Source organism: Lactuca virosa, chromosome 3, assembly GCF_052849685.1.
Source record: "Lactuca virosa cultivar CGN04683 chromosome 3, Lactuca_virosa_CGN04683_v6, whole genome shotgun sequence".
Taxonomy (NCBI): Eukaryota; Viridiplantae; Streptophyta; class Magnoliopsida; order Asterales; family Asteraceae; genus Lactuca; species Lactuca virosa.
The window spans coordinates 65,829,080-65,844,124 of NC_136428.1; the positions used below are offsets into that span (position 1 = coordinate 65,829,080).

Consider the following 15,045-nt stretch of genomic DNA (forward strand, 5'->3'; position numbering starts at 1 on the left):
CACACTTCACACTCAAAAAGGTTCACAAATTTTCTTAAAGATGACCCTAAACTCAAATATGGAGAGATCTAGCAATAGGAAAGTCAAGGAAGCAACTTTATACCTTTAAGCGGCTGGAAATGTAGCTTGAACCTTGGATCTACTGCTTCCTTGAACCTTCTAGTTCCTTCTTCTTCTTCCTCTAGCTTTGAAATCACACAAACACTCTCACAAATGGCTCACACACTCAACAAAGCTCAAGGGACACAAGTTAGGGCGTTCTGGACTAAGGGAGACGATGAGGGCTGCATGGGAGGCTGGTTAATATGTTTAAATAGGGTTCAAACCCTAAAACTTAGGGTTTCATCCAGACAGGTCAACTCGTCGAGTCGCGGCTTCCGACTTCTTGAGTAGGCTCTTTCATCCGCGTCCAAAATCTGTCCCTTACTCGACGAGTTGAGCCCCCAACTCGTCGAGTCCCAGTATGGAATGCAAAAATTCTTTATTTAAGATACGTACCAAGAACTGGGCATTACACATAACAATAATAAAAAAAATGTTAGGATTTTTTTCTAATTACGCATTAAAAACTTGAGACTTTTATGATATTAGTACTTTCCAATAAAGCTACCCTACTTTGAGAAAGACTTCCACAACAACTGTTTTTCCCTATTGATTATTTTTGAAACAGCAAATCTAACCTACTCCTAAACTACACACCTTAAATCCACCTATGGCCACGATGAGACTTGAACCCTCAATCTCAAGGAGGGGGGCAACACCGGATACCGCTAGGCTATAAGCCTTTTGATGGTTTGGTACACACCTTAAATCCACATATGTCCACGACGGGACTTGAACCCACAGTTGTGGACTTAAATCCACAACTGCATTTCCCTATTGATGGTTCGGTAGGTTAACATGATAACAATATTACAATGATAATGTGATTTTTTTCCACTAAAGCCATCTAGTCTTAACATCCTTTTCTTATTTTACCACAATACAAGTTTTGTAATTTTTTGTATTTTTTTAGAAAAAATTGTTAAATGAGGTATAATGTTGCATATTGTTTTTTTATTTCATTTTTGTATTTTTTGTGTTTCTTTTTTTTCTTCATTAAAATTAGAAAAAACCACAAGTGAAGACTTTTGTTTTCATAAACTAAATTTGTTAATTGAGGTAAGAGTGTGCTGACACAAAATCTTTACATTTGATTTACTTTTTTAAATGTTTATCAATGCCCCTGTGTTTATCAATGCCACTAACCGGATGTAATATATCAATTTTTTCGGCCATAGATCAAAACTGTGAATTTGAACATACCACATAGACCATTTATGTAATTTACTCTTATTATTATTAGACCATTTCTGTAATTTACTCGTCCATGTGGTTTTAATTTGTTGTGTGGTTGATACATGACATGTATGCCCTTTTCATTATCTTTAATAGTTTTTAGCACAATTTCTATTAATCTTCATATCTTCATATTATTAATAAATTAGAAAAAGCTCTTCCATACCCACCACCTTCCAACACCACCGGTAACGTTGAAGACCACTCTCATCGTTTATGTTCTCACGTTGGTATTTTGTTATTGTTTATCCATGCAACTATCTGACTTACTCATAATACATCCCCTTTTATCCATTTTTTTGTGTTCTGGTTCTTCGATAACAATTGTAGTTTACCCACAAACAGAAGGATCCAAGAATATAAAGATCAACAGATAACTTCCTAAATCGAAGAAATTGCTAAATCCAAATCAAACCTAAACTCAATATCAAAATCAACTTCAATATAATATTGTTTTCTAACTAGATCAAAATAATTAAAGATCTTAAACTCTTGCAATTACGAATGGACTTAGAAAAGCAAAATTATGTACGAGACCAATGGATAATCCACTCGAATATGGGTAGAGGGGAAGGAATAAACTAACTAGTACGACTTAGAGGGGATCAATCCACCGGGAATTTGACTTATTAAGGTAACTAAGTATTTCCAATGTTCACATATGGGTAATATTGTTTTTTTTGTACTCATTTACCCAACTAATTTGTTTCAGTCGTTCACAATAACCAACTTTACCGGCGATCGTAGGTTTTGGGTGATGTCGCATCTACGTGGCTTCTACGTTGTAATACTCATCACCTACGTGGCATTGAGAAGTGTTTACATTATAAGAAGGGTGAGATACGACTAGTTATTAATTAAAACCCTAGATCGATTGATGACATCTTCTTCCTCATCCTTTTCTTCCAAACGACAAGACGAATTGCAACCGGATCATCCATGTGATTACGACTTGCCATCTCGTGTGAAGACATCAAGAACCCTAGACAATCCTGGAAGGAAATTCAGAGTTTGTCAAAACTCACTAGTAAATCATTTTTTTTACTTCTTCTTCATCCTTCAATTTAACATGTTTTTATAAATTTCTTGAAGAATGGAAAAAGTCCAAGCTGTAATTTTTGGCAATGGTTGGATGAGGATGGAGGGAGGAAAGATGGAAGAAGGCATTACAGGATGAAACCAGAAGAAAGCTGCAATCTTACCTTGAAAATTTGTACCTTGGAGAATGAAATCAGCATATGCAAGATGAAGATTGAACAAGAGAACAACAACAATAAACAAGAACTGGATAAAGTCAATTGGAAATTGTTTACTCATAGACTTGCATTGATTTTCTTGTTTCTCTTGTATGTCAAAATGTTGTTTTAAATTATGTAGTTTATTATGATGTAGTATGACTAAATTATGTATGCTTTTGTGATGTTTTGAATGAAAAGGGTTACAATGGATCATTGGAATGGAATTTTACATTGTAATGGAATTGTTATTAAACTTAGTATTATAAAAGAATTGTGAAACATTGTAATAGAATCATTGGAATGGAAATGTACAAACATTGTAATGTTATTGTGAATCATTGGAATGGAATTGTTCAAACAATGTAATGGAATTGTGAAACATTTTAACAGAATTGTGAACATTTTAATGGAGTTGTGATTACACTATAATGGAATTGTGATTACACTTGGTATTCTAAAAGATGGTAATAAATTATAAACAATACAAATGGTAATACATTAAAAACATTCCAAGGAACATTGATTTCAAAAGATGTGTCAAAAGTTTTACATAACATAGTTAAACATTCATTATACCCAAAAGATGTGCAAAAAGTAAAACACTACACACTTAAACATGCATTTAAGCTATTCTGTGACAACCAGCAAGCTACTAGCCAAGTCAAAGTCAAGTCAAGGTCAACAAGTCAACCTGGTCAACAAGTCAACCTGGTCAACTCAACTAGTGTGTATATGTTAGGGATTTCTGTAACATCCGGATTCCCAGGTATCTTAAATTATGTATTTTATTGAGTTTTGGAGAGAGACTCGGCGAGTAGGCGCTCAGACTCGCCGAGTAGAGTCGCGAATCTCCATCCGGGTTAATGACTAGACTCGGCGAGTCCATACGTGGACTCGACGAGTCCACGCTGTTTAATGAAACCCTAATTTCTCGGGTTTGGGGACTATTTAAAGGCCCTTATGGCCGCCATTTGAGGTCACCAGTCATAGAGAGAAACCCTAGAGTGCTTGAGCGTTTTGGGAGAGGAAGGAAGCCATTTTTTTTGACCTTGGGAGTGTTGTTTAGCAAGAAGAAGGAGGTACTAGCCAAGAGGAAGCATAGGAGATTGCTATTCTGTGGATTTGGAGCTAAGATCTTCACATTTGAGGTAGTAATTCGACTCCCCTTCTGTTCTTATGATGATCATATGGATTTAGGGTTTCTTAGACCCTTTGTTGCTTAGATTTGAAGCCCAAATAGTCCCTTATGATGAGGAGGCTTTGGATCTGGATCCATAGAGGTCCAGAGAGCCTTATTCATTAAGCTTTTTGAATAACAATGGAGGCTATGACCTTGAGTTATGGTATTTGGGGCTAAATCATCATATATGATCAAATAGATGTTGTATGTGCATCAAGATGGAAACTTTACGTGGTTATTGGGTTTGGGAATGATAGATCTATTGGTTAGAGGACTGGATCTGACCTCAGGAAGTTGTTTGAGGATGTGCATGAATGAACTCGCCGAGTCCATGAACGGACTCGACGAGTAGAGTCGGGTAGCTCCGCGACTCGCAATCTGTGACGACTCGTGGAGCATAGGGTTGACTCAGTGAGTCGGAGGGAATTAGAGGACTGGAGTTCAAGGCGGAACTCGCCGAGTCCATGAACAGACTCGGCGAGTTGAGTCGGGGTGGCCCCGCGATTCATGCCAGGTGTCACCCGTCGAGTAAGGGGAAAGACTCGACGTGTCATGCGAGATTAGAAAGATAGTGGGCACGTGTAGACTCGCCGAGTCGCCCAAGTGCACTCGGCGAGTCGGGTCAAAGTTTGACCGTTGACCTTTATTGACTTTTAGGGTTTGGTCAACTTTAGGGTCTTTGAGCCATGAGAGGGGTAAAATGGTCTTTTACCCTTCTGAGAGTACTAAGAGGAGGAATAGTCTAGCCTTGAGAGATGTATTGATTCAGAGTGTTTATTTCATATGATTAGGCGGAGGCTAGACCCGACTTTACAGAGTTCGAGCTTTACCGAGTTAACCGAGGTGAGTCTTCTCACTATACTTTACCTAGAGTGGTAATTAGAGCTATGAGACAGAGTATTGTGTATGCTTTTGCATGATGTGATTTCTATGTGTTATATGCTATGTATGTTACAGAGTTTTCAGAGTTAGGACCGGAAGGTCCACAGAGTTAGGGTCAGAGGACCCATAGAGTTAGGGCCAGAGGGCCCACAGAGTTATGGGACTGGGGGGGGGGGGGGGGTCCCACAGAGACACTTTGACCAGAGTGCCAAACAGAGTTATAGCCTCGAGTGGCTAATATGTGTTATGTGTGGTATTTTGGGGAACTCACTAGGCACTTATGCTTACAGTGTTGTGTTATGTGTCTCAGGTACCAGCGAGGATCGCGGGAAGGCGTCGGCTTGATCAGTACACACGCGGGGAGATTTTATTATGATCTTGGGAGATGATGTTATGTGATACAATGGTGTTTTTATAACGACTATGAATGAAAACGTGTTTTATAAAATGTGAAAAATTGTTTTGAATATCAGAGCCTTGGTTTGAGGGATTCGGATTCATCTTCGGGCGTATCTGAACTCAAACTGAGAATTTGAGAGAAATTTTGATGACTAAAAACTTTTTAAAAAGAGTAAAAAGAGTTTTGAAACAAACAGAGCAGAGTCGTGTGTACGATCAGCCAGCGCCCGAACGGTGATTTCCCAAAATACCCTTGTAATTAGTGTTATGAGATATATTATGTTATGATATATGATGAGTTATGCTATGCATGCTAGAGTAGACTAGGTATTCTTATTAGGACTAGAGTGGCCTGATATGTGATGCCTTAGTCTAGGAGTTTTGCTGCTAGGGATACTTGAGAGTGTTTAGATAGCAGCGAGGAGTTTATGAGAGAGCTGCTAGTGAGTAGCATATGGTTAAAGAGAGTAGAGTACTTGGGACTTGGGATCCAAGGAGGAGGACTTAGAGTGGATGCTGATGCAGTGTGGACGGTAGTATAGGGCCCGTACTACTGAAGACACCGGAGCAGTGCGCACCCTAAGTAAGAATCCATTGGGTACTAAGGAGCAAGTAGGGTGGAGTTATCGAGTGTGAGTATACTCGAGCGAGTCCCTGATATTTATTATTTTGTATTTCAGAGACATCATGGTTGGGACACGCCACACACCAGAGAGCAGCGGTACTAGTGATGAGGAGATCCGTATGATCATTCATGAGGAGGTGGTTGCGGCCATCAGGGCAGAGATACCAGAGATGTTCGGGTCTATCAAGACCACACTGATAGAGACATTTGACGAGAGATACGCTGCTCTTTCTGAGGCTGCGGTTGCTGCGGCCACTGCAGCTATAGCTGCGACTAGGCCGCAGGGTGGTGATGCGTTGCTGTTTCGTGAGTTCAGCAACACAAAACCACCGGAGTTTGATGGGACCCAGGACTCGATTGCAGCGATGAGGTGGATATCAGACATTGAGGGGTGTTTCTTTACTTGCTCATCTCCAGAGCATTTGAGAGTCCGGTTCGCGTTGAACCAGCTTCGCTTGGGAGCGAAGGACTGGTGGAAGTTTGTGACGGCGCACTATTCGCCTACTGAGCTTGTTGCAGTGACCTGGGAGAGGTTCACTGCTATGTTCCGAGAAGAGTACGTTCCCCAGGTGGAGAGGGAGCGTTTAGCCCAGGAGTTTTTGACCCTCAAGCAGGGTACAGAGTCTGTTACAGTGATCACCAGGATGTTCCATGAGCTGGCGATGTTCTGCCCAGAGCACGTGTCCTCCGAGCAGGCACGTATGAGCCGATATCTGAGCATTTTGAGGAGGGATATACGAGAGTTCGTGGCGAACTCGACGTACCGGACATTTTCCGAGCTTCAGGCAAATGCCCGGAAGAGGGAGATAGAGCTGGAGACTCAGGCTAGGGAGGAGGCGGAGTCTCAGGGGAGGGATCGGCGACCGGCACAGTCTCAGCCGGCAGCCAAGCGGGCGAAGCCTGCCGATTCGAGATCAGGGAGCCAGAGGGGCCGCACTTGTGGCAAGTGCGACAAGAGTCATGATGGAGTGTGCAGAGCAGGGTCTTGCTACAAATGTGGCAAGGAGGGGCATATGGCCAAGGATTGCCCCAAGGGGTTTGCAGTCTGTTTTCACTGCAACCAGACCGGACACCGGAAGGCCGAGTGTCCACAGTTACGAGGGTCAGCTCAGGGAGCTTCTCAGGGATCTGCTCCTGCTACTGTTCGAGCTACAGAGAGTCGGCCGGCGAAGGCTGAGGCACCGAAGGCTCGCGGGAGAGCCTTCCAGTTGACAACGGAGGAGGTCCGTGCAGCACCCGATGTGGTAGCTGGTACATTTCTTGTGTGTTCTGTACCTGCCTTGGTGTTATTTGACTCGGGTGCGAGTCGGTCTTTTGTGTCACTAGCGTTTAGTCAGCACATCAGTACCCAGCGTGAGGCGTTGAGTCGACCTCTACGAGTTTCCATAGCTGACGAGCGAGCGGTGTATGCTACTGATGTGATTCGAGGATGTGTACTCGAGATCTTTGGTGTCGAGTTTCCAATAGATCTGGTCCTGATTGCTATGGGGGACGTATGTGTCATAGTGGGCATGGATTGGTTGAGCAGTTTCGGAGCTGTGATTGACTGTGAGCGACAGTTGATGACGATACGAGACCCCAGTGGGGGAGTACTTACGGTGTACGGCGAGGGTTCCCGTTCTGGGTCAGCATTTTGTTCGGCCGCTAGAGCGAGGCAGAGTTTACAGCAGGGCTGTAGTGGGTTTGTGGCTTATGTGGTGGATACGAGAGTAGATGCAGAGAGACCGAGGTCGATCGATGAGGTCCCGATAGTGCGCGATTTCCCATATGTTTTCCCCGAGGAGTTGCCGGGTGTGCCTCCCGAGAGGCAGGTAGAGTTCCGTATTGATTTGGTTCCGGGGGCAGCGCCTATCGCCTTGCGCCACCAGAGATGCAGGAGTTATCCTCGCAGCTTCAGGAGCTGCTGGGGAAGGGGTTTATACGGCCGAGTAGCTCGCCGTGGGGAGCGCCGATCCTTTTTGTCAAGAAAAAGGATGGTTCACACCGGATGTGCATTGATTACCGGGAGCTGAACAAACTGACGGTCAAGAACCGTTACCCCTTACCGAGGATCGACGATTTATTCGATCAGTTGCATGGAGCGTCTTGGTTTTCCAAGATCGACTTGAGGTCTGGATATCATCAGATGAGAGTACGAGATAAGGATATCCAGAAGACAGCGTTCAGGACTCGTTACGGGCATTACGAGTTCGTGGTGATGCCTTTCAGGCTCACCAATGCACCGGCGGCGTTCATGGATCTCATGAACAGAGTATGCAGACCGATGTTGGACCATTCGGTGATCGTGTTCATCGATGATATACTGGTGTATTCGAGATCCAGAGAGCAGCATGAGGAGCATTTGAGAGAGTTACTTGGAGTTTTGAGATCGGAGAGGCTTTATGCCAAATTCTCCAAGTGTGATTTCTGGTTACGAGAGGTCCAGTTCCTAGGGCACCTCGTTAACCAGAATGGGATATTGGTCGACCCGGCCAAGATTGAGGCGGTTATGAGTTGGGAGGTGCCGAGATCCCCCACCGAGATCAGGAGTTTCTTAGGGTTGGCTGGCTATTATCGGAGATTTATCAGGGATTTCGCCAAGATCGTCGTGCCACTCACCAGGTTGACCCGGAAGGGTGTTGCTTTTTCATGGGGACCAGAGCAGCAGGCTTCCTTCGAGACACTTCGCCAAAGACTGTGTGAAGCCCCAGTGTTAGCCCTTCCGGAGGGGATGGAGGACTTTGTGGTGTATTGTGACGCATCGATATCGGGGCTGGGAGCGGTGCTGATGCAGAGAGGGCATGTGATAGCATATGCATCGAGGCAGCTGAAGCCTCACGAGACGAGGTATCCCACCCACGATCTGGAGTTGGGGGCTGTAGTGTTCGCCCTCAAGATCTGGCGTCACTATCTGTATGGGGTTCGGTGTACCATATACACGGACCACAAGAGCTTGAAGTACTTGATGGATCAGCCCAACCTGAATATGCACCAGAGGAGATGGTTGGACGTGGTAAAGGATTACGATTGTGAGATCCTGTACCACCCGGGCAAGGCTAACGTTGTAGCCGATGCCCTGAGTCGTAGGGCGGAGAGCGCCCCGATACGGGACGTTTGTATGAGATTGACAGTGATAACTCCGGTGTTGGACACCATCCGAGGGGCCCAGGCTGAGGTCGTGAGACCGGAGAACCACAAGAGAGAGCGGGTTATCGGATATGTATCGGAGTTTGTTACCGATAGCAGAGGGCTTATGACCTTCCAGGGTCGGATCTGGGTGCCATTTGTGGGCGGGGCACGTACCATATTGATGGAGGAGGCACACCGATCGAGGTTTTCGATCCATCCCGGGGCCACTAAGATGTATTTGGACCTGAGAAGAGATTATTGGTGGCCCTGTATGAAAAGGGATGTAGCATGGGTTGTTGAGAGGTGCTTGACCTGTCGCAGGGTTAAGGCCGAGAACCAGAGGCCGCATGGTAAGTTGCAGCCGTTGGAGGTTCCCGAGTGGAAGTGGGAACAGATTACCATGGATTTTATCACCAAATTGCCAAGGACTGCGAGGGGCGTCGATGCAATTTGGGTGATTGTGGACAGGTTGACGAAGAGCGCTCACTTCCTTGCTATCAGTGAGAGCTCCTCCGCCGAGAGGTTGGCAGAGTTGTACGTGAGGGAGGTGGTATCACGGCATGGAGTGCCGATCTCGATCGTCTCAGATCGAGATGTGCGTTTCACTTCCAGATTCTGGAAGAAGTTTCATGAGGAGTTGGGTACGAGGCTACATTTTAGTACCGCATACCACCCCCAGACAGATGGGCAGAGTGAGCGGACGATTCAGACGCTCGAGGACATGCTTCGGGCATGTGTGTTGGATTTCGGAGGGAGTTGGGACACATACTTGCCCTTGGCTGAGTTTTCCTATAACAACAGCCATCATTAGAGCATTAGTATGCCACCCTTTGAGCTGTTGTATGGGAGGAGGTGTCGGACTCCTATTTGCTGGGGTGAGGTCGGGCAGCGTGTGATGGGTAGTACAGAGATAGTACTTCAGACGACTGAGCAGATCCAACAGGTCAGACAGAGGTTGTTGACCGCTCAGAGCCGCCAGAAGAGTTATGCGGACAGACGTCGCTCGGGGCTTGAGTTCCAGGTTGGTGATTTAGTACTCCTGAAGGTATCTCCTTGGAAGGGGGTGATCCGATTCAGGAAGAGGGGTAAGTTGGGACCTCGGTATATTGGTCCTTTCAGGGTGACTGCCAGGGTGGGCAAGGTAGCGTATCGTTTGGAGCTACCTACGGAGTTGAGCCAGATTCACGATACCTTCCACGTGTCTCAGATAAGGAAGTGTATCGCTGATGAGTCGGCAGTGGTTCCGTTAGAGGACATTCAGGTGGATGCGAGCCTGAATTATGTTGAGAGACCGGTTGCGATTGTGGATCGAAGGATCAAGACTTTGAGAAACAAGGAGGTGCCATTGGTTCAAGTCCAGTGGCAACATCGGAAGGGTTCTGAAATGACATGGGAGCCGGAGTTAGAGATGCGCGAGCAGTATCCAGAGTTATTTGTGGAGTGAGACTTCGAGGGCAAAGTCTGATTCTAGTGGGGGAGAATTGTAACATCCGGATTCCCAGGTATCTTAAATTATGTATTTTATTGAGTTTTGGAGAGAGACTCGGCGAGTAGGCGCTCAGACTCGGCGAGTCCATGCTGTTTAATGAAACCCTAATTTCTCGGGTTTGGGGACTATTTAAAGGCCCTTATGGCCGCCATTTGAGGTCACCAGTCATAGAGAGAAACCCTAGAGTGCTTGAGCGTTTTGGGAGAGGAAGGAAGCCATTTTTTTTGACCTTGGGAGTGTTGTTTAGCAAGAAGAAGGAGGTACTAGCCAAGAGGAAGCATAGGAGATTGCTATTCTGTGGATTTGGAGCTAAGATCTTCACATTTGAGGTAGTAATTCGACTCCCCTTCTGTTCTTATGATGATCATATGGATTTAGGGTTTCTTAGACCCTTTGTTGCTTAGATTTGAAGCCCAAATAGTCCCTTATGATGAGGAGGATTTGGATCTGGATCCATAGAGGTCCAGAGAGCCTTATTCATTAAGTTTTTGAATAACAATGGAGGCTATGACCTTGAGTTATGGTATTTAGGGCTAAATCATCATATATGATCAAATAGATGTTGTATGTGCATCAAGATGGAAACTTTACGTGGTTATTGGGTTTGGGAATGATAGATCTATTGGTTAGAGGACTGGATCTGACCTCAGGAAGTTTTTTGAGGATGTGCATGAATGAACTCGCCGAGTCCATGAACGGACTCGACGAGTAGAGTCGGGTAGCCCCGCGACTCGCAATCTGTGACGACTCGTGGAGCATAGGGTTGACTCAGTGAGTCGGAGGGAATTAGAGGACTGGAGTTCAAGGCGGAACTCGCCGAGTCCATGAACAAACTCGGCGAGTTGAGTCGGGGTGGCCCCGCGATTCATGCCAGGTGTCACCCGTCGAGTAAGGGGAAAGACTCGACGTGTCATGCGAGATCAGAAAGATAGTGGGCACGTGTAGACTCGCCGAGTCGCCCAAGTGCACTCGGCGAGTCGGGTCAAAGTTTGACCGTTGACCTTTATTGACTTTTAGGGTTTGGTCAACTTTAGGGTCTTTGAGCCATGAGAGGGGTAAAATGGTCTTTTACCCTTCTGAGAGTACTAAGAGGAGGAATAGTCTAGCCTTGAGAGATGTATTGATTCAGAGTGTTTATTTCATATGATTAGGCGGAGGCTAGACCCGACTTTACAGAGTTCGAGCTTTACCGAGTTAACCGAGGTGAGTCTTCTCACTATACTTTACCTAGAGTGGTAATTAGAGCTATGAGACAGAGTATTGTGTATGCTTTTGCATGATGTGATTTCTATGTGTTATATGCTATGTATGTTACAGAGTTTTCAGAGTTAGGACCGGAAGGTCCACAGAGTTAGGGTCAGAGGACCCATAGAGTTAGGGCCAGAGGGCCCACAGAGTTATGGGACTGGGGGGGGGGGTCCCACAGAGACACTTTGACCAGAGTGTCAAACAGAGTTATAGCCTCGAGTGGCTAATATGTGTTATGTGTGGTATTTTGGGGAACTCACTAGGCACTTATGCTTACAGTGTTGTGTTATGTGTCTCAGGTACCAGCGAGGATCGCGGGAAGGCGCCGGCTTGATCAGTACACACGCGGGGAGATTTTATTATGATCTTGGGAGATGATGTTATGTGATACAATGGTGTTTTTATAACGACTATGAATGAAAACGTGTTTTATAAAATGTGAAAAATTGTTTTGAAAATTTGGGTGTTACAATTTCTTTATGTTTACTAATGTGCAACACACCACCATCACCGCCTCCCCTGCCGGAAATGAACTTTGCGGCCTTCCAAGCGGCAGCCTCAGCCGCAGTGACGACAGCTCTAGCCCACATCCAAGCCGGAAATAATGGTGGTGGACAAGGCCAAGGGACAGGAAGCTCCCACCAAGTGATGAATCAAGGGCCTGTAAAGGCATGTACCTATAAGGACTTTTCCAATGCAAGACCCCGCACATTCAACGGGACTGGAGGAGTCATAGCTCTGAAACGATGGATCGAGAAGGTGGAGTCGGTGTTCGAGATATGTGAATGTTCGGAAGGAAGTAAAGTCAAATTCGCGGCCTGCACTTTCATCGACCAGGCACTGTCATGGTGGAACGGTTACATCGAGGCCATGACACTTCCCGTTGCAAACTCTATGACCTGGGAAGAACTCAAAGAAATGTTAATCGCCGAATACTGTCCCCAAGGGGAAATACAAAAGCTCGAGCAAGAATTGTGGAACCTTACGGTGCAGAACTCGGACATTGACGCGTACATCTCGAGGTTTAATGAACTCGCGCTTTTGTGTCCTGGCATGATTACATCTGAGGGAAAGAAAGTTGAACGACTCATCTGGGGATTGACACCTCCCATTCAGGGCAACATAATTTCCTCAAAACCTGAGACCGACGACAGTGCAAAACGCCTGGCCAAGAAACTTTATGATCACAGTGATAAGAAAAGTACCGAAACAACAGAGGGAGAAAGCAAACAAGAAAGTGGGAGCAAGAAGAACTGGGGGAACAAGCGAAAAGGACGACAGAATTCAGGGCCATCCAAGAAACCACAGACAGTAGCGGTCCATTCTGCTACCACTCCAGCAGCACCAGCCCCAACCTCAACCACAACCGCGCCCATAAAACCATACGCGAGATCCAATACCAAGTGTGAAAAGTGTAACTATCACCACTATGGGGCATGAAAGGATTTCCAATGCACCAACTGCAATCGAAAAGGACACACTGCCCGGTATTGCAAGATGCCCCCACAACAAAACAAACAGCCCAATGACAACAACGCCGGAGCCAGCCGCGAATGTTACGGATGCGGGGAAACCGACCATTTTAAGCGCAACTGCCCCAAGAACAACAATCAGAATACAGGAAGGGTCTTAACCATTGGGCAAGGAGAAGCGGTGCAAGATCCAACAGTGGTGACTGGTACGTTTCTCCTCAATAACTCTTATGCGTGCATTTTATTTGATAGTGGAGCTGAGCGAAGCTTCATAAGTCACAAATTCAAACACCTACTCAATCAAAATCCCCACCAATTGAACGAAAATTATACGGTCGAAATGGCCAACGGTAAAACAGAATCAACCAACGATATCTACGTAGGGTGCACGCTAACGTTAAATAATCACTCCTTCCCAATCAGTTTGATGCATGTTAATATTAGGAGCTTTGATGTGATTGTTGGCATGGATTGGTTAAGCCCCCACCATGCTGAAATTATGTGTCACAAGAAGGCCGTTCGCCTTCACCTACCCAACAACGAAACCCTAATAGTTTATGGCGATAAACCCGGTTCAAACCTCCGACTTATTTCTTGCATCCAAGCACGAAAGTGCTTGCATAAAAAGAATCACGCCTTTCTTGCTCATGTCGTTGATAAAACAAAGGAGGAGAAAAACCTTAATGATATTCCTGAAGTACGTGACTTTCCTGACGTATTTCCCAAGGATTTGCCAGGAATCCCTCCCGAGCGCCAGGTCGAGTTCCGAATCGATCTTGTACTTGGAGCCACTCTGATCGCCAAATCACCCTACAGGTTAGCTCCTGCTGAAATGCAAGAGTTATCTAGTCAACTCAGTGAACTTCTTGACAAAGGGTTCATTAGGCCGAGCTTCTCACCTTGGGGAGCTCCGGTTCTATTTGTCAAAAAGAAAGACGGATCTTTCAGAATGTGCATAGATTATCGAGAATTGAACAAGCTCACCATCAAGAATCGATACCCACTTCCCCGAATCGACGATCTATTCGATCAACTCCAAGGAGCCAGTTACTTTTCTAAGATAGATCTGAGATCCGGATACCATCAACTAAGAGTCCGATAGGAGGATATCCCAAAGACCTCTTTTAGAACCCGTTATGGACACTTCGAGTTCGTAGTCATGCCTTTCGGTCTCACAAATGCGCCAGCAGCTTTCATGGATCTAATGAACAGAGTCTGTCGTCCATTCCTTGATAACTTCTTGATTGTTTTCATTCATGATATACTCGTTTACTCTAAGAGCATGGAAGAGCACAGCCAACATTTACGACAGATTTTGGGAACATTGAGAGCGGAAAAGCTTTATGCAAAATTCTCAAAATGCGAGTTTTGGATTCGTAGAGTGGAATTTTTGGGTCACATAGTCAGTGAAGAGAGAATACATATGGACCCTGCCAAGATCAAAGCTATTGAGGGCTGCGCAACCCCAAGAACCCCAACCGAAATCCGACAATTTTTGGGCCTTGCTGGTTATTACCACAGGTTCATCCAAAAATTTTCCAAGATTGGCTAGCCTCTCACCCAGAAAGGCGTACCCTTCTATTGGAATGACAAACAAGAAGCTGCTTTCCAAACCCTGAAACAAGCCCTCTGCACTGCTCCAGTGTTGTCCTTGCCAGAAGGAACAGAGGACTTCGTAGTATACTGCGACGCTTCAAATCAAGGGTTGGGTTGTGTGCTTATGCAACGAGGAAAAGTGATAGCTTACGCGTGAAGGAAACTAAAGACCCACGAAGTAAACTACACCACCCACGACCTCGAGCTGGGAGCTGTGGTCTTCGCATTGAAGATTTGGAGGCACTACCTATACGGTACAAAGTGCACCATTTTCACAGGCCACAAGAGCCTCCAGCATATCCTGAATCAAAAGGAGTTGAACATGAGACAACGAAGATGGGTCGAACTGCTAAACGACTATGAGTGCGAAATCAAGTACCATCCAGGCAAAGCAAATGTGGTAGCCGATGCCTTAAGCCGAAAGGAGTACTCGGGTCGTCCAGTAAAGACGTTGACAATGACCGTCCATT

At 45.5% G+C, this 15,045-nt stretch overlaps 1 long non-coding RNA gene across 1 annotated transcript; it reads left to right on the plus strand.

Moving 5' to 3' along the window:
* The first annotated feature begins 3,498 nt into the window (after positions 1-3,498).
* LOC145162370 (uncharacterized) lies at positions 3,499-5,773 on the plus strand. The gene is made up of 3 exons (XR_013739061.1): positions 3,499-3,724; positions 4,548-4,599; positions 5,718-5,773. It is a non-coding gene; the product is annotated as an uncharacterized LOC145162370 (long non-coding RNA).
* Positions 5,774-15,045: the final 9,272 nt, after the last annotated feature.